The sequence below is a fragment of the Cheilinus undulatus genome, linkage group 9 (assembly GCF_018320785.1).
Source record: "Cheilinus undulatus linkage group 9, ASM1832078v1, whole genome shotgun sequence".
In the NCBI taxonomy this organism is placed as follows: Eukaryota; Metazoa; Chordata; class Actinopteri; order Labriformes; family Labridae; genus Cheilinus; species Cheilinus undulatus.
The window spans coordinates 9,324,055-9,349,977 of record NC_054873.1 but is presented as its reverse complement, the minus strand read 5'-3'; positions in this window follow the sequence as shown (position 1 = coordinate 9,349,977).

Here is a 25,923-nt window from a genome sequence, read left to right as displayed (position 1 = left end):
GTGTGTGTCTGCTGATCAGACAGGAAGAGAAAGTCAAGATTCCCCCCTGTTAATGTATGGACACAATTACAGACATGGTTGATTCATACGGGATTAAAAACACAAACGTCCTCTGGGAGTATTTCAAATTACCAAAGGTCTCTTGGTAATACTAGTCTAAGATGAATATGGCATAACAGACAGTCTCTGCAGGTGCTTCAAGATATTTAGCAGATAAGAATGTGCCACCATAAGTTTACAATACTGAACTTTTCTACAACATCCTAACTTATAGAGATCCAGCAGTATATAAATGAAAAACACTGAGACCACTGGTCAGTATGTCTCACTGCTATTTTAGCTTTTAAGCGACAATAGTTTGCAGCCCTGATAAACGCTGCTCTCACAATGACGTGCACTCAAGTTGACATGAAGATTACAAGTTAGTGCAACAGCTGATTACCCATAATTCACTGGCATTGACAATGTTCCCTTCCAGGATGTGGAAGCATGAAAAGCACACAGGTTATTTATAATATGACATTTGCTTAAATGTACAAGTTCTATAAATACATCATATATTTCCATTTGCATGATTTTAATGCACAGATTGCATAAAGTGCCGGTTATTTACAAAGGGGGATTTCTTGTAGGAATTTGAAATGAATCGTTTAATTTCCCTCGAAGGTGAACGGTCTGCAGCAGAGGTTATTGGCTCCGTAGTTACAGATTCTTCCTTTGAGCTCAAACCTCAGGTGGCATGAGAGGAAACAGGTAGCGGGGGGGGGGGGGGGGGGGGGGTTGTTCAGGTCAATTGGCCTTGAAATGGAAGCAGACTTCCCTCTCTGGTGAGAACGGGCTCCTTTCCCCCCTCAAAATATTCATGAAGCAATTATAATTCATGTGATTAACAGGGGGGAACTCAGAGACACTGTGATGAGCATTGTTATTATGGGATTGGTGCAATATTTGACAGATAAGGGTGTTTGTTTCTCGTGTTTATGCATGTATGGCGTGTGTGTATGCTATGACATGTATGTGAAGTGCATTTGACTTGAAGAGAGAAGGTGAACATCCTTGAGGTTTCGCTCCAAAAAAGCCAGCGTAGAATATCGTAAATATTTATGAATCGGCTCCAGAGAAGGTCTGCAAGCAACTGTAACGGTTCATGTTATCCTAATAATCTATATGTGTTTATAAGTGAGAACTAAGGTTCTTTTGTGTCCTTATCAGAGAGAGAATTCATATCAGAGAGCAGGCAGAAACACGTGTTTCTGTGATGCAGATGGTGTTTTTTGCTTCTGTCCAAATCTCAGCTGTTGGCTCCCATCATACTGCTGTTAAATGAGGAGAAAGAGAAGCACACCTTCTGTCTATCCCTCTCTCCACCCACCGACTGTCTCTCTGACTGCACCCAACATCTCCCCGTATCTGGCGACTGTGCTGTTGTGTTACTCTGCCTAAAAGCTGTTTCTTTGCTTCATAGATAGATGAACATGAGTGTTTCAGGTGGTCAAGTACAGTCTGGGGCTCCTGCTGAGACTGAGGAAGTTGGGGACGGCTGTGTCGGAGTGTTTGTGTGTCAACAAATGCTAAAGGTGTGCGTGCATGAGTGTTTGTGTGACTGCGTGCATTGGCACAAAGGGGTTTTGCAATCCATCATAGCACTGAAGGTTGCTATAGAAACACCTCCTCTCAGACACACGGCTGCTGACACAGGGTTGCATTTAATCCTTACAGGAATGCGTTTGGAACTTTTGAAAGAGCACTTAACTTTTTGTGGAGTCCTCAGTCTAATATATAGCTGACATGCTTAGTAGTGGGATACAGAGGGATCGAGGTATATTCTTACAATGAAATTGAAAAAGACAGCGTGTTTTTGTTTTACAAAGAACCTATATTAGGCCTTTCTTTGCACAGGAGACACTTGGTGTGTTTTTTTATAATAAAGACGTGTGTGTATGTCAGTTTTGGGAGTGGCTAAAATAAGTTGGAAATTTTGGCATATCAGATATTAGCATAAATCCAATATCTTGCATCCCGACTTAATTTGACTTGACTTAGCTTGGTCTGGCTTGATTTGACTCAATAACTTACACTAATATTGTTTTTTTGTAAACCCTGCACCCTGTCCAATAATCTAAATGGATGATGTACAGGAAAAGTTACTTATTTCCAAATATTTTTAAGAACACCAGGGCCTCATAATTTACAGTAATTATTGTTTAAATATAGTCAGCAATGCATGAGGATGATTGATCATCTGTCTAATTTAGAAGACAGGGAATTAATCATGATTTTCTCTAAACCTGAAATACATAATTGGAATTTTTAATGGTTACATTGCTTCTTAGTTATTATTTGATGATATAAAAACACCTGTGAGGACCTTATATGGCAGTATTTAAAGGTTTTCCTGAGCTATATGGCACTTGTCACCTTCTGTTGACCATACTGATTTTTTGGTACATCAGCTACAGCTGACCTGTGGTGGATTGTGTATGGGATGACTCACATACACCCACTGTAATGGCTGAAGTGTAACTATTCTGTCTAAACCAATGCATATGAGAAACTTGGATTCAGGCTAACAGTTGTTGTATGCAGAGTCTCTCCCATCTCGGCAGCTGAAGTCTCGTAACTCCTTCAGAGTTTTCATAGGTGTTTTGGTGGCCTCTCTCACTAGTCTCCTTCTTTCACGGTCACTCAGTCTGTGAGGACGGAGGTCATATTCCTTCCATTTCTCGATGATGGATTTAATTGAACTCCAGGGGATGTTAAGTTGAAATGTTTTGCATCAATCCCCTTACTTGAACTTTTCAATACTGAATTGCTTGGAGTGTTTTTTTGTCTTCATGGTGTAATGGTAGCCATGAATACTGATTAACTAGTGACTGGGACTTGCAGACACAGGTGTCTTTATACTACAATCACTTGAGATACATTCACTGCACTCAGGTGATCCCCATTTCACTAATTGTGAGACTGCTAGCACGAGTTGGCTGGACCTCTGGTGAATTGGGCCAATAACTTTAAATGGTGTGAATATTTATGCAGTCTGTTATTATCTATTTTTATTCAACCAACATTATTTTGTAGGAATATGTTTTGACTTTGACACTGAAGAGGGATTTAAATAAATACAGAGCTAAACAGATCTATTAGACCACCTGTCATAGTATTTGTCTCAGAGACCATCCAGCTCCATGAAGTGCTTCAATGCAGACTCTTTCATTTTCAGTGAGCTCTCCACGTTTTACCATTTTGAACAGCAATGAGGAATTTCAAACTGAATTCACCCAAATTTGAGCCGGCTCACTGGGCTTCTCCGAGAAGTCAGAAATTAATCAAGCATAACATTCAACCACTAAAACTCATTTTTCTGTTCAGGAATGCAAGTAAATAACTATAATTTGACATATTAATCAAGAAATATTCATGTGCCTCACTATTTTTTTCTTTCTTTTTTTTTGTGTAAATCAGTAAATTTGAAAATTCATGGATAACAATAATAATTATATTTTAGCATTAAAAATATCATTTGGGTTAAAGAGCTTCTACATTTTGGTGTTTTAACCATTGCAGAAACATAAAAAATGATTTTGGTAATTACCAGTGCTGTTAATTTAGGGCAGCTGTGGCATAAACTTGACTTTGGTTAGGGTTAGGGTGGTCTAATAAATTTCTTGAGCACTATATATGTATTATATTGACCATGATTGTGGTCATGGTTGAGCATTATTCGTTATCATATTGTGTGGTATCTTTTTGTCTTATTAGTACATTTGCTTATTTATTATATAATCTTAAAGGAAACACAGAAAAGAAAAGAAAAGAAAAGAAAAGAAAAGAAAGCTGATTTCTCACATGGAACTCAAAGCAATCATGATATTTAAAGTAATACTGAACACCATAAAAAAGACAGAGTCATATGAAAGATTCAGTGAGCTTGTGCATGCAGAGTAGACCCAAATCAATGCTTAATTTTGTCTGCAAATGTTTTCTTATGTTTATTTGAATCAGAAAAATAATATTCTGCATCTTCTTCTCAAACTCACAAATCCTTTTAATCCAGTTGTTCCTTGTTTTTCTCACGTTCCCTTTAATAAACCAGAAAGGCTTGCAAAATAAATTTGGACAGGAATGATATAAAATTGCATGATATTAAAAATGTTTTCCTCACAAACTTGTGTCTCAAAGTCTCAGAGCAACACGAGCCAACGCTGTAGCTACGTTCGCTTCTCTCAGACTTCATCTGTTGTCCCGGCGGCTCCATGGGAACAGGTAATCAAGTTTGGTGAGCTATTGTCTTGGAACGGCAGCAACCTGCCTGGTAATTGGAAATGAGTGAGTGTGATGCGGAAAGACTGTTGCGAGATTTCTGCTAGGGTGAGAGAGACAGGAGAGGAAGTAAGACAGGTTTATGAAGTGTGGGTTTGTGTGTGTGTGTGTGTGTGAGTTTCTAGCCAGATTGTCAGGGAGAGAGATGCCGACATGGACGGTGCCAGTGAAAGCTCCATGTCCCTCAGGAATCCTCTGCAGTGATGGCTATTGGTGTCTGTCTTCCCCCAGGGACAGCTGCTCTGTCTTCTCTCACACACCTAAACTCACAAACAGCATCCTGCCTCCCAGGTATTGGTTCACGTTTTTGGGATACACGCACTCACACAATCCTTCACAGCTGCAAATGTTCTTCCTCTGTTTGACTCTTAGTAAGATGTGCACACAACAAGTACACAAACAGTGACTGGTACGCTTTGGCCATTACGACTCTGAAGCATCCATTATTGCCCAGCACAATGACAACAAGGTCATGCCTCGAGGAGATCTGCATTTTGTCAAAACTGACACCGTCACAACTGCTGCTGGGATTTATGCTCCACTCTCAGGTTGTTCTTTTTGACATTTTCAGCTCAGTTGGTGGGGAAGAAATCCATGTGCAACAGCTTGATACCAATTCATGTTTTCATGTGTCATGCATTTAGATGGAGAAATAAAAAAACTACATTACATAAAGAAAAAAGTGGTGGTAATGGCACTTATACTACATGCTGAGCGCTTATTACATGTACCTATCATACCTATCATATACTTACTGTATTCTGTTCACAATGCTGATGAAGACCACGAGTCAAAACGCATCCGTTGTGCCTTACCCTAATAAAACTGCTTAAAAGGAGTGCTGACGTTCGTAGTTTAAGTGAGTCTTTTATGTCATGCAGCATTTAAAAGTTTATTGTTGGGAAGGTGCTCCTTTTTCCACTTTTTTAAGAGGAATGTTGTCCCATTCTTGTCTGATGGAGGGTTCAAGCTGCTCGTCAGTCCTGTGTCATCATTGCTGGATTTTTCCTTTTATGATGCAGCTAGTGTCTTTTAACCTTAAGGTACTTCCAAATAACACAGTTCCCACATGTTCCATATCAACATTTTCAGGATAATCTCAGCTTTGTGCATACTGAGGCCAATTTTGTCCTTGTTTTGTGTGTAAAGAGTATTTTTTGCCCAAATTTGAATTTTGAAATCCACTATCTGAAAATTTCTGAATCTCTTATGAAAACACACCTTCACTTATGTGGACGAATTGTTTAAGTGCTTGAAATAGGTTTACAAAGTATTAGCTTCACAAAAGGAGTGGAACATGTGAATGATAGGGCTGATGTGCTTTACAGGGATTGAACATAGACTGTAGAAAGAATTGGACAAAGTTTCTGTGAAGTCAGCCGTCTGCTTACAATAGTTGGACTCAAACAGCTCTTGAAGCCAATCCGCGGCGGCTTCCATGTTGAAAACGCAGTCTCAACCAAACTTTGGATCACCCTAACGGCCCGCCCGCTAAGCTTGACTTCCTGTCAGCTAGCTAGTTAGCATTCTGGTTGACAGAAACATAGCTTCTGTCTCGAGCTATCTGTCAATCAAATGAGACAGGCCAATCAGTGCACAGTGAGGTTTTTCCTAAATATAATCTAAACCGTTTTGGTACAAAAAAATTTGTCCCACATTTGGTTTTTTTGAACCAGGCTGTAAACCCATTTGTTTCCAGTGTAAAAACTGGCTTTTATCAGGTGTTCAGACGGGACTTCCGGTGTTCCTGCAGCCAGCCTCAAGTGGATGCGCAATTTTTTGCACTTCGGCATTGGCTTCATTTTTCAGGACTGGAGGTTGCCGCTTGGATTGACAAAGTTTGACAGTGGCCTCATTTAAAAAAAGCGCTAGAGACAGACCAGAGCAAAAGCTGTGGAATTGCAAAGACTGACTAAAAGGGAATGAATTGCTCCACAATGTACTTTGCATGCAGATTGCTTTGCAGACAGAGTATGTGGAATTTGAGGGTGAGGCTTGTAGTCACTTTGATACCCATAGCTACCATGTCTTTGTTCTTTATAAAGTCTGAAATTAATAAAGAATATTCTTCATGACCTACAAAAGCAAACAAGAGTAGTATGACAAATTTATCTGACCGGGAATAAGTGTATGATATATGGATCCTTGATATGACAGACGTGGAATCAGGCCAGTCCGTCAGCTTTGCGAGGTTGGTGTAATCAGTGTTTTAAGCCAAAAATAAACATGCTGTTTTTTTAAACAATTTAATGCATAACCGATGCAACATCTTTGCCACGTAAAATGTAAAAAATATAACTTTTTCTTCAGTGTGCTGATATTTCTTTTGACACCAACCACCAGCAGTTATTTAAGGCATTAAAAGGAACAATCTAGAAACTAGTATTATTATCACTGGTTGATTTGTTTGCTTTTAAAGCATCCAGTATTCATTTAACACTTTTTATGATGAGTAGAAAAATCCTCACAGGAGCCTTAAGTATTAAATTATTCTTGTAATGTTATTTAGAAAGCTAATTTAATTGACAGTCATTGATGCAGAAATGACACCTTGTAAAAGGAACTGAATAAACAGTCATTAATAGTTAATTTACCAATGTTTATTAAATGTACAAAGCATTTACAACCCTGAGCAGTTGATAGCTAACTATTAAGTAGGGCTACTGACACACCAGTGACTTATTTTCAAATTAGCCAATCATAAATTATTTCATTGATGGCCTATTACTGACTTACAAAGCATTAAAATGACTCTTAACCATTATCAGTGAATTGGTTGCAACTTTAGAGGAATGCCCGATAGAAAAATGTTAAATTAGATGGAAGTTTCTGCACCCATTTTGCTTCTCAGTACAAACAAGTCAATGCTAAACCACAAACAGCTCATCTGCAGAGAGAAGCAGTCTGCAGAAAAGTGCTAATTAATGGTAAAAATATTCTATCGTTAGGCATCACATTCAGAGTTATGTACGTGAAGAGAGTGAAATATCTGACAGCTGGTGAGAGCGCTCAGCGGAGGGATTTGGCAACTCCTAAGCATCTTCCTCCTTCCCACAGCGATCCGTCCGGCTGAGACCCACAAACACAAAGAGCTGTGTTTTGGATCAGGGCATCGCTTATTACCGAGGCACAGAGAGGAGAGATGGGGGGAGAGAGAGAGAGAGAGAGAGAGCGAGAGGGGGCTTACAGGGAGGAGAGAAGGGAGAGATTGGGGGCAAACAGAAAGCCAGGAAAGGACGAGTGCCAGCTCTGCCTCCAGTGTCCATCTCAGATCCCTCCATCCTCCCTTCATCCTCTCCCTCCATCCTGTCGCTCCCCTCCACCTCCCCCAGCAGCTGGCCGGTTTTCACCCCAGCAGAGAAAGAGCTCTGTGATGGTGCAGACTGAGACATCAGTGTGTGCTCCAACTAACAACCCAGTGTCTCTCTAAACTCTCCATGAATTCACACACGCCGCCTCCTCTTCTCTCTCTCTGGCCTTCTATGGCTCCTTTCCTCCTCTCCTTTCATCCTCAAATTCTTCTCCATACCCCCTGCCTACCTCCCCTGGTCCCCCTTATCTGTTCTTCCCTGTGTTTTCTTTTTCCTCTCCCTCCCTGACTCCAGCTGTCGCTCTGGTCTCCAGTCTCTTCAGACCAGCCTTCCAGTCCAGTTTTAATTGACTCGGAGTGACATGCAGCTGAGACGATAGAAGCGGTCCTCCTGGGGAGGTCGATATGTACAGATATGGAGCGCCTCCAACGCCAACTGGACCCCACAGAGTCAACAGAGGCTGGCTTCAGGCTACAAGGAGCAAGGGCAGAGTTCCTATATTTTTAAGTCCTGTGGCAGAAATGAGGCCGCGTGCACCATGTGACGTACTCTGACGGGATACATGGCACAGATATAATGACAAAATACTTTAAAGAGATTTAGCCTGAGCTTGCAACTCACTTTATGCAATTTTCCAAGCCTATGAAGCTGTTAAAAAAACACTTACAGAAAATCTAGGGCATGTGTTAAATGTGAATAAAAACAGAACAGTGATTTGAAAATCCTTTTCAGCCTACATTTGATTTAATATGGCACAAAGTTAAACAGATAAACTAAATCAGATTTGACAGCTGCAAAATGTAAAATAAAGATGAGACAAGGTCAAGAAAAGACTGGGAGAATTGTTAAATGCACAAAAATACCTAAAATTTCACAGGTAAGCACGTGAATTATTAATAAGCAGGCCTGACCACAGAATTGGCCCCTGACAAACCCAGGGAACAGGCCCTCCCCAGCTGTGATTTATTGACGTTATCGATGCATGTGTGTTTGATTAGTAGCATTTGTGCTAACATCCTTGCTAACAGTTACTTTATTTTGGAGCTGAGAAGTGTGTCAAAGAATTATTTTTGACCTGTTTGTCCCCTTATTCCATCCATTATTCTCACTTCTATTTTCTTTTTTTGTCATTTTTGCTCCTTTTTTGGATTTTTTTATTTGTCACTTAATCTAGTTTTTGCACTCTTTCACCCATTTTTGCCAATATTTGCATTTTTGCCTTTTTTGCCACCCTTTGCTATTTTTTTCCCATCTATTGCCCAGTTTAGCCCATTTTATGCCACTTTTGCTGCTTTTTGCCACTTTTTCCCCTTTATACCACTTTTTCATCTTTATTGCCACTTTCTCTTTATTTTGCTACTTTTTGCTGCTTTTTCCCATTTTTCATTTATGCCACTTTTTGCCCATTTTTGGCCAACTTTTGCCCATTTTGCCATTTTTTTTTTTTTTTTTTTTGCCAATTTTATGCTACTTTTGGCCCATTTATACCGCTTTCTCCAAGTATTTCATCTTTATTGCCACTTTGTTTATTTTGCTGCTTTCGCTCATTTTTCATCATCCCTCACCCACTTTTTGTTGTTTTTTCCCCATTTATGACACCTTTTTGCACTTCTTAGCCATTTTTTGCCACTTTTTGCCTTTTTTTTTTTTTTTTTTTTTTTTTTTTTTTGCTTTTGGCCTACTCATTGCCACCTTTTACCCATTTTTGCCCCTTTTTTCCCCAATACACTTTTGCATGTATCTATTTTTGCCCCAGTTTTGGCAGTCTTTACCTATTTTGGCATTGTACATTACCATTTTCACCCTTTTTTGCCACTTTTTTGACAATGCTAACCCATTCTAGCCACTTTTATCATTTTTTTTTTGTCTCTTCTTACAATTTTTTCTTTTCTTTTCCAAAAAGTTGTCTCTGTTTCTTCTCTATTATTTTCTGGTATCCTCACATTTGTGCATGTCCTAGCTATGAAGTCTGACATTACTTTGCTAATTATTTAGTTCAGTGTGCCTGTCAAGATAGTTACCATCACTAACAAATAGGTAGTCCTATTTTGATAAAAGGGGTTTACATTTTTGAAAACACTATATTTTACTACCGCATCAATAAAAAAATAAAATTTCATTGTGGTTGCTTTGACAAGGGCAGTTACAATTCAGGTTAGAAAATAGAAAATAAATATTATTATCACAGTTGAACTTTCCAATAAGTGTGTGTGTGTGTATATATATATATATATATATATATATATATATATATATATATATATGATATTTTTAATGCCATCAGTTTTGAACCAATGCACCAAAAAGACTTGTGAGAGATATTGACCACAATTAGAGCAATGATGTGGCGTGCAAATCCACACAGACATACAGACACACTGGTAATTACAGTAGTAAGATAATCTTTAGACTGCCCTAGTTTTAATAGATCTTACTGAACAACCATGATGTATGATAAACAGAGGAATCTGTATAAACTGCTGTTTCTGTGCACCCATGAGTTCATTGAAATATTTCCAGTTAGCAGTGAAATAGAAGATGCAGTGAACCTGATGCCCACGCAGGGGTTAATAAGGTTTAATTACCTGTGTCTGGTAGCAGATCTGCAGGATTTTCACTCGAGTAAACACTGTCGTCACTTCTTTCCACTTGTGATACATTTTTAATCCTGGAGCTCTCACACGGAAAGCCACAGCAACCTCAACACACCACACATTAAATAATGCATCCGAAGGTACTCATACATTGAACATCTCTGGAGGAAAGTGCAGGGCTGGAGTTAAACTCCCAGAGGTTTTGTAATTAAAAATTGAATTTAGAAACTATGGAAGTGGGGATTAAATAAAGATGGTGAGATATATATACATATGTCATCAGAGTATGTGCAAACTTATGATCGGCTGAATGACATCACAGTTTTTGAATATTTAAACATTTTATGTACTGAGTAAAGGCTAACTGTTTTTGTGTTCAAAATGTTTGTACAACATTTGATATTTTAGCACACAGACCTTATAAAAGCCCGGGTGTCCCTAGAGTGGTATTTAAAGAGTAACAAGAGTTTCAGTTGAGGTGAATCTAACCTGGAATTTCAAAAAGTGCATTTTGAATGTCATGGGCAGGACGGGGAGGGAGGGGGGCTAGACATGCCCACTACCTCTTTCTTGCTGTCAGTTATCAGCCACAACATCTTCCAGTCCAGGCTGATTTTCAGATCCAACAGCCATAAAGTCATAAAAATTCAAGGTAGACTTACAACAAGTCACCTCAGTGTGAAACTGTCTAAAGGCCAGCTCAGACTACACGTATTCAGCCAGATTTAGCCTGACTGCAACATCTGTGACATTAAGAGCGTCGGGAACGACAAACAGTCTTGTAGTGTAACATAATCAACGATGTGTCCAAGACGCCTCACAACCACTATTTTCCAAGACTAGCAAGTCAGAATTTTTCTAACATCATTGTCTAGTTTGACACCCTGACCTGACGTCAATGATGTGAATCCTAACAGGAGAACATTTGCTCCCTTGCATCATTATTTACAATATTAACTACTTTTTATCCCCTTTTATGCCCTAAGACTAATTTGTAAATTTTATTTTATTTTATTTACGTTATCACATGCATACCTTAAGCCCAGCCTCGTACTCACTGGGAAGACAGTGGTGACGTCAGCATATGACGAGCAGTCAGGATTACTCTTGTAGTGTGGCCAGGTTGTCAGCCAAGACGGTGCAAGATTTTTGTTGTATAGTCTGACATGGTGCTGTCGTGAACGACCAAAAAAATCGTGTAATCGGAGCTGGCCTTTATATGGTCATGTAAAAGACAGAAGTTTGTGTGTTACCAACTTCATTTGTGATCTCAGCACCACAATCCTGGAGTGACAGAGCAAATGTCACTTATTGATAAAAGTAACCCATCCGGGTTCTTTGCCAATTGCCTTCTCTTGGAGAAAAACTTTAAATTAAAGTCAACATGGTAATGGGGAAACAGGAAAGATTAAGTCATTTAGCCTGGATTTAGCAAGAGTTGGAGGGCCAGCAGCTAAGGAGCATCCCCACAGCTTGATGCTGCCACCATTTGATTCACAGTCAGGATAGTGTTTTTGTGGTGATGTGCAGTGTTTCGCACCTTGTCAGATAATCAAAAAACATCATTTTGGTCTCATCAGACCAAAGAACTTTCTTCCACTTGACCATGGGGGTCTCCCACATGAACCCCAGTCCAGATTTGATCTGAGTTTTCTTCAACATTAGCCTTCTCTTTGCTAATCTCCCATAAAGCTTTGACTGCTAAAGAACCCAGGCAACAGTTGTTGTATGCTGAGTTCCTCCAATCTCAGCTGCAGAAGCTTGTAACTCCCTCAGAGTAGTCACAGGTGTCTTGGTGGCCTCTCTCACTAGTCTCCTTTTGCACGGTCACTCAGTTTGTGAGGACGGCCTGATCTAGACAGATTAACACTTGTGACATATTCCACACATTTCTTGATGTTGGATTTAACTGAACTCAAGAGGATTTTCAGTGCCTCAGATATTTTTTTACCAATCCTCTGACTTATACTTTTCAATAACTTTTCTCTGAGTTACTTGGAGTGTTCTTTTGTCTTCATGGTGTAATGGTAGCCAGGAATACTGATCAACCAATGACTGGACCTTCACAGCTGTCTTTCTACTACAAAATTTAACATTTAATATCGAGTATGTTTTAAGAAAAACCTGTTTTTTCCACAGTCCTCATCAATAGCTCTTCATTACCCTCAATCCTAGAGGAATATGATGATGTCTGTGATTCATAGAGCCACAAATTTGGGCTTTTGGCTGGGAGTGAAGTTAACGGTCATGGAGAAAGTTATAACTGTGGCACCACATACGTTGCTTATAACCAAATCAGCCAGTAGAAATTCAGAAAATATTACAGATGCAGCAGACGGTTTCAACCCCATAGAGGGGAGTTAATATGCACATTTTTAATACGAAATGTAGAATTTTAATTCTAAAATTTTAATATCTGGACTCTCACTGATCAACCTAAATTTCTATATACATTTTTATATCATCTGTTTAAAGTGGTCTAAGAGTTTACCTATGCTTTAAGGAACAAATAACGCTCCTGAGGGGCATAATTGGGTGTGCATTCCTGGTTTTTTAGTATGATTTACTTTTTGGTAGTGAATTAATAGCTATGAAATACAACTGACATGTAATGAACCTCAAGTGTATAAACTATTATTTTAGTTCAGCATCATGCTAGTATGTGTGGTCTTTCCAGAGAATCAAAAGAAAAAAGTCATATTCAAAGGAAGAGTGAGCTGAATAGTGTTGGTAAAAGGCACTCTACTTCAAAGAACCCGTCAACAGGCCGAGCTTTGCTGCACATCCAACAATTTGTTGTAACAACATTGGCCTTGTGCTGAGGCAGAGTGTCTGTCCTCTCACAGCGCTCAGCAGGTGGAAGCCCCAAATGGATGACCGGACAAAATGGTGGAACAACAACAACAACAAAAAAAAAAGGCTATCATAAGGTCACGTACCATGTGACCTCGGCTGTACAGTTCCAAGCACAGCCCTTGGAGTGCAGTCAGTTTTTGAAGGCTACAATGCATCTGAGATGGAAAAACATCAGGGGGTGTTAGACAGCTGCAGTCAAATCCACAAACACTGCCTCGAAGTTTGGACATTTGTTTGCTTCCTGTTGGGTTGCTATTGGAGGCTGCTTTTTAGAGTCTCAATTAGCCTAAATTCCCTGGCCCTAAAAGCTTTATTAAATAGCACTATCAAGTGAACTAGAGCTGCTGAGATCTCTAAAGGATCCTTTGAGTGTCCTTTAGGAGGAATAATGCCAACTTGGGGGCCAAAAGTAAGGTCAGGTGGCAGTTAATGGCTAGGGGAGGTAGTATCAGCACTGTCACTGTTTAAAGCTTGCATTTACAGAGCCTGGGTGTGTTTGGGCTGTGGTGGCCATAGAAAAGGTAGGAAAGAAACTCTGCATGTTGATATGGTGTGTGTGTGGGGTGGGGGTGGGGGCTCACAGATCTGCCCTCTGAAGGTCTGGTGAAACACCAGCAAAGGGAGATTCCCACTTGGCAACCATGGCAAAATGAAATGCCGGGAACTTGTGGGGGCCAATGTTAAAGGGATATTTTGGTGTTTCCAAAGTCTGGTTGTCTAAAAAAATTATTCCTTAAGTCTGGGTTGGGACCCACGGGTGGGTGGTGGTGGTGGATTTTTTTTTGGGTCACCAAAAGAGTTTTCAGAATTTTTTTGTTGCCGTATTTAAAGTGACATTTATGTTGGCAGAATACATTATAGCCAAATGGGGAGCTCGGCCTTATGACATAAAACCATAACAAAACTTTATTATAACAATAGTAAAACACAGAACAAGTCTCTATCAGCCACAAGATGGAAAAATAACAGTCATTGACACTTGGCTGGTTAAAAAGAAACACATTGTTCGAGACCACTTGGGCCACTGAAGGCCAAAGGGGTCAAGCAAGCAAAGAAAGTCTATGTGACAGAGGTGAAGTGGCTTCCTCTTCAGTCTTGTTAAACAGAGAGCACCAGGACAGGGCCAGATTGAGTCTGGAATCAACATTATCTAAGCTAGAACCAGCCATCAGTCCAACCAATCGGCTGAAGACAGCACAGAAAACCAGTGTTAATTTTGTCAACTAAGACTATGACTAAAGATATTAGTCGACAGCCTTTTTTCCATGAAAGAGACTAGACTAAGACTAGCCAAGAATAGATCTTTGGTGACTAAAACTGACTAAAAGTTAGTTTCTTTTTCAACAAGATGACTAAAACGAGACTAAGATGTAATTTAGTTTTTATTGGACATTCAAAATCTGTGATATTTCTCCACCTTGGATAAATCTGTCAAAATGCAATGCATCTGTAGCTATTCTGCCTGTCAGCTGTAGAAAGCAGGGACCCCAGGTTTGGCAGGGTGAATAGAACACACCACCATGATTTGGTACCAGATTCAGGTCAGAGAAATGACCTTAAGTTTTCGTTGACTAAAACTAGACTAACACTTTAAAAGTTGGATTGACTAAAATATGACTAAAACTAAAAGGCATTCAATCTAAAGACTAAGACTGAGACTAAAATTAAAAATAGCTGTCAAAATTAACACTGCAGAAGTTAATTCATGAGCAGTCATGTTCAGAAAACTAAGTTGTGTGGCAATGGCCTGTACTTTGTAAGAAGTGGGTCAACAGAAAAAACATTGGGAAACATTGGTCTCAAGTTCTTCGTAATAGTAGTGCCTTTTCATCAGGTATAAATGTCAACATCGGGCACAAAGTATACAGGTGCATCATGTAAATATTTCTTTTTTTTTCCTTGATTTACTTCAGAAAGTTACATTTCCATACATTCTAGATTATCTCATTTGAAGTGAAATATTTCTAGATGTTTTTGTCTAAATCTTGATGATTGCAGCTTATAGCTCCAAAAAATTGAAAACATATAAGAATGTTGTGAAAAAGTCAAATTTGCAAAAGTTTCCTGAGCCTTGATTTTCTCACTGTGGTTCAGTACACACAACCACAATCATGGGGAAGACTGCTGACTTGACAATGTCCAGAGGACAATCATTGTCATCCTCCACGAGGAGGGTAAGCCACAGAAAGTCGCCGCTGTAAGGGCAGGCTGTTATCAGAGGCTGTATCAAAGCTCATTCATGGAAAGTCTACTCAAAGGGAAAAGTGTGGTAAGAAAAGGTGCACAACCAACAGGGATGAGCTCAGCCTTCAGAGGATTTTCAGACAAAGCAGATTCAAGAACTTAGTGGAGCGCTGGAGTCAGTGGATCAGGATCCACCACATGGATCCAGGAAATGGGCAAGAAGTGCCTTATTCCTAGTGTTTAGCCACTCCAGGACAACAAACGTCATAAGCTTCTCATCGCGGCTAAGGAGAAAAAGATCTGGACTATTGCTCAGTCGTCCAAAGTCCTGTTTTCAAATGAAAGTACATTTTGGATTTAATTTGGAAATCAAGGTCCCAGAGTCTTGAGGACCATCTAAGAGGTACAGAATCCAAGGCATTTGAAGTCCAGTGTTTTTGGTTTCCACAGTCAGTGATGGTTTGAAGTTCCATGTCATCTGCTGCTGTTGGTCCACTGTGCTTTTTCAAGTCCAGAGTCAACGCTGTCAGCTTCCACCAGGGGAATTTAAAGCACCTCATGCTTCCATCTGATGAAAAGCTTTATGGAGATTCTGATTTCCTGCCCACAGTGAAGCCAAAACTACCAGAAACTGGTTTGTTGACCACGGTGTTACTGTGTTTGATTGGCCAGCCAACTGGTCTGACCTGAAGCCCATAGAGAATCTTTGGGGGAAATGTCAAGAGGACGATGAGAGACACCAAACTCAACAACACAGAGGAGCTGAAGCATGCTATTTGAGCAACCTGGGCTTCACGGACTGGTTGGCTCCGAGCCGCATTGCATAGATGCAGTAGTTGGTGCAACATTTGAGGCTGACATTTCTGTATCACAAGTCCTGTTTTTTACTGATGTTTTGCGATATTCTAATATTTAAGATCGTGGATTTTTGATTTTTGAGAGCTGTAGGCCAGAATATATGGAAGTTTCACTTCCTGAATTTAATCACAGGACAAAAAATACTTTTTTTCATGATATTCTATTTGTTTTAGGTGCACCTGCATGTGTCACCAGCTAATTTGATGGGTGTGTTTGCCTCCAGTGGCAATAACACATTGTACACATTGTTTAAAAACACGTTTTATCAGTTTGCCTTTAAAACCTTCAGCTGTTGTTGATTGTCACACCTCCTCCATTTTACAGTGCCTTTACTAGTCATTTGCATACCACATCTTGCGCTTGTGTCTCATTAATTTTTGAGGGTGTGCACAGATATTGTGTCAACAGTTGCAAAGAATGCATAGCAGCCATGATGCATGTGAGAACACACAGTTAAGTGTTAAACATCTCTGGCCTAAGGGCAGTTTGCACAAAACCTGCAAATGTTATAGTGAGTTACCACCTGGGTTTGTCTACACATAGCTAATAAGGTAAGATAACTTCTGTTTTTGACTGTTGCCTCTCTGTTCCTTTCACTGTTCGGACATTCAAAAGGGGCTGAAATTGGAATTTGATTATAAAAGTTCACCAATGTTAACTTACCGTTCGCCTGCGAGAAAATCCAACGTTTGCAAAGATTCAATTAGAGTGAAGCATGATTTTCATTTCAGATCCTCTTGTTATTGTGCTTTAAAGTCAAGGCACACCATTCACTGTCGGGGCCCCCACTAGCAGCAGCAGCAGCAGCTCTCTAACCTGCCAACACAAATGAAGAGAAGTCTGAACAGCTCCAGGATCAGCACCTGAAGCAGCGACTGTGAAAACATTTCAGCTGCTAAAGATAGTTTGCATATTATGTGGCTTCTTCTTCTTTTTCTTTTTCTTTTTTTTTTTCTTTGTAACCTAACCTTGTGGGGCAATTTCCCCATTGTGATTTGCATAAGCACTCTGTTTTCTGAACTTTCAACCAGAGACATTTTAAAGTGCTCCATAGTTTGTACTAGTTGCAATCACCAGCTTACAGGAAATAAATGTGGGCCCAAGCTGTTTCCTGCTGAGGCTCTTCCAAGTGAAAAAAGCTCTATAGAGACTTTCTATATGTGCTAATAAAAAGCATAAAGACGGTTCAAAGCACAGTAAATTCAAATTCTAAAAAAACATGCTCATTTACAGGATAAATCTGTCCCGCAGTCAACAGTTTCTGAAAATAATCCCATGCAGCAGGCGGGAGAATCTTGCCTCAGAGCTGCATACTGTATGTGCATGTTAGATTACCTCCTGCTCATCTGCGTGCATTTTTATTTATTTATGTGCATCTAAACTATCGTATTTTGCTCACATTTGGTGTCCCATTGTTTATTATGAGGATCCTCGCTGATAAAAATGAATATTTGAGTTGTGTGCTTGTGTGAACTGCATGGCTGACTGTGTGTTTAATCTTTAGAGAGATTTATTAACTTGGCTCCACTCATTAGCTCCTGAATGGGTTTGCTTTATCAAAAGAGCCACGCTCGTGAGTCGTTCTATATGCTGTTTCCACACGCAGGGATCCTTATGGAGCAACTCAACTAAAAGAATATCTAATTAAATAATCAGGTTGCATTTCCTTCTATATTTGATGCCAACTCATGCATACCCCTGGCACTGGAGGAAAGGATTTTGAGCACAGCGTTAAAGAAAATGTATGTGTAAGTTTTCTCTCCATCTCCCTCTCTCTTATTGTGTTTTTTAATGATGCTGTTTAAATGGAAATTCCTTACAGGCCCACACAAAGATTGTCCACTTCCTTGGTCATTGTAAGAAATATTGATACTTAAGGGAATATCTACCAAGGCACATGTTGTGCTCCTATCACCTCTAATTATGCTGAAAAGAATTCAGTCTCGTTTGTCGCTGCTGTTTGTGTCACACCAGATGGAAAGCTTCCCTCATTTTTATTTATTTTTATGATTGTACCATAAAGAGAGGCTGCTCCTTCTCGTGGTGATTCACCCAAGCTGTATATATGTTGTCCACTGTTGAAAACATACACTAGCACAGATTTCAGAGTTTAAATGTTCTTTGAAATGTTCTCACTGCAAGGCTAGCCTCTTAGCTCAGAACAAGGCTCCTCTGGACTCTTCTCAACCTTTATCTGGCTAGACAACACTTTTTTTTTAAGTGTATGGCTCATACTCAGTGTATGTGGAAATTTTCTACTGATAATTGCAGCATACTTATAAAAACAATAATTATATCTTTATTTATAAAGCACTTTTAAAAACAAGGATTTACAAAGTGCTTTGACATTCTTAGCAGCAAGAAAAACTAAACACCAACTAACAAAATACAGAGACAACAGAACAATCACACCCAGAAACATCAACAGGTTAAAACCGTTCAAGAACCTGAACAGAAAACATGATCAAGAAAATTAACAAGTAGCATCAAAACCCAGATGTCACAGCATGAGCAGGTAAAAGAAACATAAAGAGGAAAAAAACAAGAAAATTAAAACATTAAAAGGAGGGTAAAAAGCAATCAGACGTGATAAGAGAAGCAGACCAAGAACCAGTAAAAAACAGTGAATTTGCAATGAACGGGGGGAAATCCATGTAAGATAAAGCTCTATTGAAATAAGGCATTAAAAGTGATCAATTTAAAAGCAAAAGTAGAAAGAAAGTAAACAATAAAATGGACAGAAGCATTAAAAGGGTGAGGTAAAAAATGAAATAAAAGAAGAATAAAAATTGAAATAAATCTGTTAAAAATTAGAACCAAATGGGAGCGCATACGGTCGAGTGGTTTAAGGCGCTACCCATGTACGCGATTGGCCCATGTTTGAATCCAGCCTGTAGCCCTTTACCGCATGTCTTTACCCACTCTCTTCCCTGTTTCCAAGTCTATCCACTGTCCTTCCTCTATCAAATAAAGGCATGAAAAGGCCCAAAATAAATCTTAAAAAAAAAAAAAATAGAATCAAATTAAACCATTAAAACCAATTAAAAGTTAAAAGTTTTATTATATGGTTTGGAGCAGGACCTTTTATCCTAAGCAAAATCTTAAAATCAATTCTAAAACTAACGGGAAGCCAGTGTCAAGACGCTAAAATTGGGGTGATGTGATGTCTGTTAAAACCTGTTACTTGTCCATTTAGAGCTTTAAAGTCCTAACTTTCCTCAGTTTTCATTCATTCCGAACCTGCTTCCTGCCTCCCATGGAGCATTCGGGATCACGTGATTGCAAAGAACCTGGGTTGTATATCAATCATATGTACGATTTTGTTTTTGGAGTTTCAGGCAGGACCAACATGCCTATGGCTTTCATGCTGAAATTTCAGTAAATGCTAGAAATCCCATGCAAACTAAACCTATCATGACGTGTAGCACTACTATTCACCTTTGTTATGTGTGAGTTTCATCAGCTTGCCATGGTAAATTGGAAACAGGAAGTTTGAGACGCTCTTGGCTACTGCTGATTGGTCTGATGGTTTGATGACACTCTGTGACGTTGACTGGTCTCCACTGATTGGCTGAGAAAAATTATTCTGGTTCTGTATCATAGAGTTGGGAGGAGGCCATGAAGGAAGTCAACTGGAGTGATCGTGTATGGTTCGCTGTCCCGTAAAGGGTTAAGAGCCCCCACAAGAATATCTACAGTCTCTGCCAGGATCACAGCATCATTTCATTATTTTTCTTTATTCACATGTTCACAGTTTTGTTTTGTATAATTAATTTCATTGTTCACTGGCAAAGTTAATGGGATAAAGTTATTGGGATAAATTAAAATGCATTTAAAACTACTTTTCTGCTACTTTCTTAGGCCATAGAAATACTGTACAGCACTAAAAAAAGTACTAAAGTAAAAATTAATATGCAAAGAAAACAACTGACTGTGTCATAAAACCAGTGGTGTCTCCTTATAAATCAACTTACTGCCATGGTAAGAGAAAAAACTCAAGTTGTTTCTTTTAAGAAAAAACATATTTGGTGTTTAAAATTCAACCAAGCTGCTTTATTTTGGAGGTTTAGTGAAGACGGGTCATTCTGACCAGGTGAGGACATGGAGGTGCACAGCATCACAAGGGTTGAGGAATGAATTTTTAGCTCTTAACAACATTCAGTTCATTTAAAAAATAAATAGTGTCTGTTAGTTTGATCTCATCTTCAATGCCAATGACAAAAACATACCACTAATGTGTGAAAACTTCTATTAAGTTTTTATAAAGTACAGGTGAGGAGAGGTGCCATGATTATAAAAGATTCCAAAACTGATGGCAGAAGAAAAATTTGCATTTTCAGAAGGTAAAGAGCAATCTGATTGCAGTGGGAATGTCTGACTCTGATCTAAATGTCAGGTCCAAAGGTAATCCGGATAAAGCTAATCCAGACACAATCCGGATAAGAGATGCATGAGACGCATGCGCCGGTCACCCTGACAACCACACCGATGGTCTGTGGGGATCAAATGTGAGAGGAGGTGAACAGCTGTAATTTCCGGATGAGTAAGCTGTCCTGAGTATTGGAAATTATGTGGAGCATTCAGTAACCTTCAGCGAATATCAGTCATTCAAGGAGACAGCAGGCTGACATTCAGACTCACCCTGTTGCTGCGTAAATCTCATTACCACAGCTGGATTATGCTGCTGTCTTCATATTATTGGATGTGATAGTGTATGGTGTTTTCTCACATTGTCTCATGATGCTGAAATCTCAGCAAATCCCATTTTCTTATTGTAGTACCAGACGTCTTAGTGGGAATCTTTCTGAGTCAAAGATTTTAGTCTAACTTAGAAAAGGGAAGTCTGATTGAGCTCATGCACAGTTTAGCTCTTATTACTGTCACATACCACACAGTGTAGGGTTAAAGTCCTTGAAAAGTGAAAGGCAAAATCTGTGTCAACACACACTAGATATGTCGGAATAAAGCTGCTGTAAACATGTGAAAAGACTGAGATCTACGTGTGACTGAATTTTGAATTAAGACCATTAAATAGGTTTTTACCTCTTTCAAAGCTTGGTTTAATATGGGCAGGGCAAATATGGAGACCCATGATGTCACCAAACAGCTCACTTAAGAAGTGTCCATTCTGGAAAAAAATCACTCCCTATCTGGTCAATCCGAGCAGTTGCTCACACTCCCGTCTGGCTCAGGCATGCCCCTGAAGCACCATTTTGCTCTACATCATTGGAGATATGCTGCAGGTGTATTTTCAGTGTTGGCTGCTGACAAACTGCATCAATCCACACAAAAGCAGATCGATCCAAAAAGCTGGAAAAACATGCAGAGTATCCGTTCAACTTCAAAATACAACGCAATGCACAGATTCTTGATAGAAAGTCATCGCTGTATCAACACTATGTCTAATCCCACAGCATAAGAAAAAGGGTCACCAGGAGGTCAATGGGTCACAGAGCTACAATGGCACCACTGACATGAAAAAGTTAGCTTTTGAGGAAAAAAACACAGAATGGTACATAAAACCACAGATTCTTTGTAGCAAACATAACCTTTCAGCTTCCTAATGCTCTTAGCCTTGACAGAAGCAATAAAATCATGGAATCATGTTAAAATGAACAGCAAAAGACAAAAGGCAAAGGCTGTTAACATACTATTCCTGCGTGAACTCTCAATCCCCCGCGATCTCTGCCCTCTTATCTCAAACTGATCGGGGCAGCGCTGCGTTGTGCAGCACCATAGACATGCTTCCAGTGTGCAAGGTCGCGCGCCTGTGGTCTTGGCATAACGGTTTGCAGTTCGGCCGGCGCATGTGGAAATAAGGGGTCATAGTGTTCTTAGATTTTGTTCTTATTTTCTAATCTAAGAACAAATACAAGATAAGAACACTTTGGTTCAAATATCTTTAAATCTCTGTAAGTGGGTTTAGTCTAGTGGCTAGGCCTGGATACCCTATGAACAGGTGATGTTGTCAATAAAGTAAATTTGACTGATTTAATTTTATTTTTAAATAAAGTCAGTTAAAACAGACAAATATCCATTAATAACAATTTTAGTGACATAGAAATACACACTCATTGTTCAAAGGGTCATAAAAGCAATTCTTAAAATTCATGTCAGGTTAAAAATGGTTAAAAAGACTTAAGTGTTAAAGACAGAGTCTTCTGAAAACAGTATGTTGTGTAAAAACAGTCAGATAACATGAATTGCTTTTTGAAATGAGTTTGGAATTAAATTGGCAGCAAGAAGCAAAAGAGAAAAAGACAAAAAAAAAAGTTTCTGCAGTCCTATACTTTGGTGACTGTCTTTCACAGTGACACAATAATGCATTTTCACTTTAAATGGTACTTGTAAGAGAAGTTCATTGTTTTGTGCAGGTTTTTCTAAATGCAGACACGTCACTCTAGCAAAAGTGGCGTCATTCTATCATCTGATAATGCTGTGGGTTGTTTGGTAGAAATAAGACTTGCTTTAGGTTGCAGGAAGATCTTTGGATTAAATGAAAACATCCTCATTGGGTCCTAGTGCTTGCGATCATGGTACAAAAGCACCAACGCTGTCAGTCAGGAGGAAACCAAAAAACAAACAGCTCTGTCCTGTGGCAAAGTCGCATGTTTGTTGACCCATCCATCCACCCCAAACTCTCTCCCTCTGTGGATTTTGTCACTGACTCTAAAATAAACCATCAACCCAATTCCTCCTGTACAGTCTTCATGCGTGGCTCTGAGGGGTCACAGGAATAAAAACACATGTCATTTTGAGACATTTTCTAAGAAGGGCAAACTCTTGGATGCAACTTTTGTTAAGTAAAGTTGTTTAATTTAGTTGAACTGACTCTTTTAGATATGATTTATACACGATTGAGTGGTTTAAGTTGAGAAATCTGGTTAATTACGAGGCAACATCCTGATGATGAAACACCTAGAAAGTTTTATTACACTTCTCATTCTAATTGATGCATTTTTAATCATTCTTGGCCTACTGCTGTGTTACACTTTAATCTTTTATGAGCTTTTTCATGCAAAAAGTGAATTTAAAACTTACCACACTTTCACAGTATTATTTTCCATTATTCCTCTGCCATATTGTGTCCTACAGCATGGCCTGTAAGAACTTTCATTGCCCAAAAAGCATGCCATACTGATGAGGGGGTGTCTGCATGGCTCCTAAAGGATGCCTTGATCTTAACATCTGCCCTGGAGTGCAGATGTGAAACCAAGACCACAAACCACACAGCCAAAGCTCCCTACTCTGACAACAAAACAATGCAACATTGGCCAGTAGTGTGGCCATCAATTATTAATGTCCTCATGCTCAAGTGTTGTGTATATAATGGTTGAGAACTCCATGTAACCCTCAAACATAAATAAAAGCGCCTCGGGCAGGAATACAAGGCTGGGGAATCTGCATAAGAATCACACATCTCTTCTCATCATCCTGTGTAAAAAAGCATGCTGTCGCTGGCAGCCATGCCCACAGATGAGGTGTAGTGTTAATGCACAAGGAGGCCTTTCTCGGTCCCATGTGATGCACATGCTGGGAGAGACGACTCTGATTGCTACATAAAGAGCATGAAACAAACACAAAGCACCAGAGGCCTTGAGTCTCATAAATGTAGATGAAGTGGGTTTGAATTCCACTAAAAAGAAGTAATTATTTCTCTTTGTAAAACAAGTTGCTTTTAAGGTCGGATGAAAAGTTCATGCATCTCTGTGGGTCATGCTTCTTCTATCACATCTGAAGAGTTGGGTTTCCTGAGGGTCTTTTTAAGGAGCTTTTAATATCAAACATCAACTGCATTTTAAGATTCTGGTCCAACCTCCATCAATTGTACAAAAATGAAGCCCTTACTAGGGGTGCTTACCATACACTGTACGTTTAAATGGACAGCGCAACAGTTGCCAGGGAGTGAATAAAGTGAAAATCACTTTACATTTTTGTAAAACAGATTCTGTTGTGATAGTCCTTATTATGCAATCATGCCACTCTCCCATAAAGCTTTGACTGGTGAAGAACCCGGGTTAAAAGTTGTTGTTTGCAGGGTCTCTCCCATCTCAGCTGCTGAAGCTTGGAACTCCTTCAGAGTAGCCATAGGTGTCTTGGTGGCCTCTCTCACTAGTCTCCTTCTTGCACAGTCACTCAGTTTGTGAGGACGGCCTGATCTAGGCAGATTCACACATGTGCCATATTCCTTCCATTTCTCCATGATGGATTTAACTGAACTCTGGAGGATTTTCAATGCCTTGTAATTTTTTTGCATCCATCCCCTGACTTATACTTTTCAATAACTTTTCTCTGAGTTGCTATGAGTGTTCTTTTGTCTTCATGGTGTAATGGTAGCCAGTGACTGGACCTTTCAGACCCAGGTGTCTTTACACTACAATCACTTGAGTTTTGAAGACATCCTGATCTGGACAGATTTACACATGCTTTAACCCTTCAAGGACAATTGTGTCATATTTGAAACTGTTACAATAATTTCCTTAAAAATCCTTTGTATATAATCTTATAAATTTTTTCAAAAATGTCTTCCACTGGATCAGCAATTGCAAAAAATGTCTAATGCATTAAATGTGATACAAAAAAAGTCATGTTTTATGGTAATTTTTCTTTAACTTGGTTTCTCAGTTCCAAAAATTTCGAATTTTCTTGCAGTTATTTGAGGTTTCAGGCTTTAAATGGTTAATCCCTGCATTTCTTGATGATGGATTTAACTGACTTTCAGATGTTCAGTGCCTTGGAATTTTTTTGTATCTATTCCCTGACATTGTTTTCAGTAACCCGAGTGTTCTTTTGTCTACATGGTGTAATGGTAGCGAGGAATACTGATTAACCAGTGACTGGCCCTTCCAGACAAAAGTGTCAACAGGTGGACCTCTGTTGATTTAGGTCAGTCACTTTAAAGGGGGTGAATATTTATGCAGTCACTTATTTTACATTACAAATTCCTTTCTAAATGACCTTATTTTGTAGAAATCTTTTTTTTTTTTTTTTTTGGTAATTATTTCAGGCATAAAAGCCAAATCATATTGAGCATGATTTATCTATAAATTAATAAGGGTAAAACATCCAAGGGGGTGAATACTTTTTATAGTTATTCTACACAATTGCATGATTTTACATGTGAATGCCAGCCAAAACTGTATTGGCTTATAAAATGGCATGGAGGAGGCAGAAAGAGAGAAATGGTTTGAATATATTTCTCTGACTTAGTCAATAAAATGTTCCTCTATAATAAAAGGATAAAGACTTAGCTGCAGACCAGGACATTGGTACAGTAAATATTGAATTATAAGAGGAAAAGATGAGAGAAAGAGGCTTTTTCTCTTCTGCTATTAATGGTTGTATTATACAAGCTTTCACTTGTGGCCTTAGTGTATTTTTAGATTCAATGTGTAAATGTTTCAGAAATGAGAATGAATCAGAGCAAGGCAAAACTTGGAAGCTTAAGTAATTGACATTAAGTTTTCTGCTGTAATGTACTGAGTGTTTTATATTAAAGCTAAATGTGGCAAATGCATAGCAGTTTAACTACTAAGGGCTAATCCCTTCACAATAATAGATGTAAATGGAAAAAGTGGAGACTCATGCAGAATTAAATGAGAATACTACATGAAATCTGACTAGGGAGTAAAAGACAGATAAGCTCCCAACAAAACAACATGTCCAAAGGGTCATCAAAGCTCAGATGCTATTTATAACCGATCTAAATGGCTACACTCCAAGGCAGGGCAAAAAGTGAGGGACAGGATACAGAAAACATACAACTGGGTGACACAATTACAGACTCTCCTTGAAGGCAT